The following is a 3,651-nucleotide window of genomic DNA, read 5'->3' as shown; positions in this document are numbered from 1 at the left end:
ATCAAAAAGTGGGCAATGGATATGAACAGACACTTCTCAAAAGAAGACACACATACAGCCAACAGACACATGAAAAAATGCTCATCATCACTGGCCATCAGAGAAATGCAAATCAAAACCACAATGAGATACCATCTCACACCAGTTAGAATGGCAACCATTAAAAAGTCAGGAAACAACAGGTGCTGGAGAGGATGTGGAGAAATAGGAACACTTTTACACTAATGGTGGGACTGTAAACTAGTTCAACCATTGTGGAAAACAGTGTGGCGATTCCTCAAGGATCTAGAACTAGAAATACCATTTGACCCAGCCATCCTGTTACTGGGTATATACCCAAAGGATTATAAATCATGCTGCTATAAAGACAAATGCACACGTCTGTTTATTGTGGCAGTATTCACAATAGCAAAGACTTGGAATCGACCCAAATGGATTAAGAAAATGTGGCACATATACACCATGGAATGCTATGCAGCTATAAAAAAGGATGAGTTCGTGTGCTTTGTAGGGACATGGATGCAGCTGGAAACCATCATTTTCAGCAAACTATTGCAAGAACAGAAAACCAAACACTGCATGTTCTCACTCACAGTTGGGAACTGAACGATGAGAACGTTTGGGCACAGGAAGGGGAACATCATACACCAAGGCCTATAGCAGGGAGGGATAGCATTAGGAGATATACCTAATATAAATGACGAATTAACGGGTACAGCACACCAACATGGCACCTGTGTACATATGTAACAAACTTACACATTGTGGACATGTACCCTAGAACTTAAAGTATGATAAAAAAAATCAGTTTACTTTTATGTGACACTATACTAGAATAAAATTCTATTATAGTGTGAACTTTGTTCCCTGCTGTAAGCTCAGCATTCACACAGTGTCTGAACAGGTGAGAGGGGTCAATAAACATTTGCTGAGTGAATTTTCTTCCCTAAGTACTATCTCATTTGATCCTCACAGAAAGCCTATGAGGGCGGTTTTTTTTAAAGTTAACTTTTCATTTTAAGATAATTGTGGACTTGCATGCAGTTATAAAAAATAATACAGATTGATGCCCCTGTACTCTTTACTAGTTTTCCATAGTGGCAACATCTTGTAAACTATAGTTCAGTATCTCAGCCAGAATTATGATGTTGATACAATCCACCAATCTTCAGATCTCCCATTTCACTTGTACTTGTGTGTGTGTGTGTGTATTTATTTTTATGCAGTTTTATCACATATGTAGGTCTGCACATTCACCAGCACATCAGGAAGATCTTTGATGTCGCTCTTCTATAACCACATCCACCTTCTCCTTCTCTTTTCCTCTCCTCTCCCCATCCTTGCTGTTCCCTGTTTCTATAATTTTGTTGTTTCAAGCGTGTTATATAAATATAATTAAATACTGTACAACTGTTTGGGACTGTTGGGTTTTTTTTTTTTCGGCATAATTCTCTAGAGACTCATCCAAGTTGTGTGTATCAATGGTTTGATCCTTTTTATTGCAGAACAGTATTCCATGTTGTGGGTGTAGCTCAGTTTTTGTTTAACCATTTGCCCATTGAAAGGCATCTCCAGGCCTTTCAAAACCTGGGTTGTCTCCAGGTTTTGGCTATTTTGAGTAAAGCTGCTACATACATTTGCATACATGTTTTTGTGAAGCTGGCACTTTTCGTAGCGCATTTTAAATAAGAAAAACCTCATGCTCAGAGAGGCACATTCACTTCCTCAAAGTCACTCAGCTGCTCACTGAGAGGGTTGGTATTTAAATTTAATTCTTGCTTCACAACCTATTCACTTGACCCCTAAGCAATATCTCTTGTGGAACATGATTTTTTTTTAATTTTTATTAAAGATGTGTTTATTACCTTCATAAAATATAGTTTCCTGGTTAATTCACTAATCCCGGAGTTTTTTAAAAAAATTTTTTATTATGCTTTAAGTTCTAGGGTACATGTGCACAAAGTGCAGGTTTGTTACGTATGTATATATGTGCCATGTTGCTGTGCTGCACCTGTTAACTCGTCATGTACATTAGGTATATCTCCTAATGCTATCCCTCCCCACTGCCCCCACCCCATGACAGGCCCCAGTGTGTGATGTTCCCCTTCCTGTGTCCAAGTGTTCTCATTGTTCAATTCCCACCTATGAGTGAGAATATGCAGTGTTTGGTTTTCTGTTCTTGCGATAGTTTGCTGAGAATGATAGTTTCCAGCTGCATCCATGTCCCTACAAAGGACATGAACTCATCCTTTTTAATGGCTGCATAGTATTCCATGGTGTATACACCATGAAATGGTTTTAAGAGCTATCTGAAAAATCATTTTAAAAATATTGAATGATCTCCCTTTTTGGATTCACTTCCAATTGTTCTGAGTATATCAGCTTGACTCTTAGTTTAGTGCTGACATGCTTTGAACTCTCTGGAAGTCCCAAGAAGAAGATACACTTCGGGATCAGAGCTTTCAATGGGAATAGGATTTAGGTAGAATATGAGAAAATTGTTTTTTTTTTTTTTAAACCTAGAGTTATGGTTATAATTGCCTTCTGTTTATGGCAAGTAATACTGTTTTCCACTTGTGATACTAGATTAACATGAGTGCCTTTGTGGACTGAGTTGGTAGGCAGAAGATTACATCAACAATATAAATGGAAGACTGTACATGAGTAGAGTTTTTGTTTGTTTGTTTGTTGTTTTTTGAGACAGAGTCTTGCTCTGTCACCCAGGCTGGAGTGCAGTGGTGAGATCTTGGTTCACTGCAACCTGGGTTCAATCCTGGGTTCAAGTGATTCTCCTGCCCCAGCCTCCTGAGTAGCAGGGATTACAGGTGCATGCCACCATGCCTGGCTAATTTTTGTATTTTTAGTAGCAATGGGGTTTCACCATGTTGGCCAGGCTGGTCTTGAGCCCTTGACCTCAGGTGATCCGCCCACCTTGGCCTCCCAAAGTGCTGGGATTACAGGTGTAAGCCACCATGCCTGGACACGAGTACAGTTTTTGTATGCAATTGAAGTTAAGTAGGTATTAATTCAAATTAGATTGTTACAACCTTAGGATGTTGTATGTAATATTCATAGTAACTATGAAGAAAATATTTATAGAATATAAACAAAAGGAAATGAGAGGGGAACAAAATATGTCACTACAAAAAACAAAGAAACAAAAAAACAAAATATTAAACATAGGCCGGGTGCAGTGGCTCACGCCTGTAATCCCAGCCCGAGGCAGGTAGATCATCAGAGGTCGAGTGGTAACACTTTTAATCTGCAGTTTTTCTCCCTGTAAAGTGGGATAATAGAGTTTCCTGGAGGCTCGGCGAGGATAAGTGATTTGTTCACAACTTCTTGTTGGTAAGTGGGATGGTATGATTTGAATCCAGTCAAACCCTACATTCTTAACTACAATAGATCATTGGAACCCAAGTCTGATGGTTCTGAAGCCAGTCTTCTTTCTACCCCATCAGTCAGCCCCAACGTTCCAGGTGGGTTAGGGCAGGAAAGGATGTGGGAATGCACTGTGAGTTTTGAGTTTAATTAAAACATGCTTCGTTGAGTTGAAGCAAATAAACAAAGATGTGAAGAAGCCTCAGGATGCAGAGTTCCCTGTCGGGATCCTCCGGGCCTGGAAGGGGGCAGATGGGGGGGGGGGGGGCC

The 3,651-nt window shown here is 39.9% G+C and overlaps 1 pseudogene; it reads right to left on the bottom strand.

The window, feature by feature from the left end:
- Nucleotides 1–3,651, bottom strand: part of LOC108535723 (acyl-coenzyme A synthetase ACSM1, mitochondrial-like) — a 31,428-nt pseudogene that overhangs the window by 7,741 nt on the left and 20,036 nt on the right.

Source organism: Rhinopithecus bieti, unplaced genomic scaffold (assembly GCF_001698545.2).
Source record: "Rhinopithecus bieti isolate Rb0 unplaced genomic scaffold, ASM169854v2 scaffold_1368, whole genome shotgun sequence".
NCBI lineage: Eukaryota > Metazoa > Chordata > Mammalia > Primates > Cercopithecidae > Rhinopithecus > Rhinopithecus bieti.
This window is presented reverse-complemented; position numbering and strand designations above follow the sequence as displayed.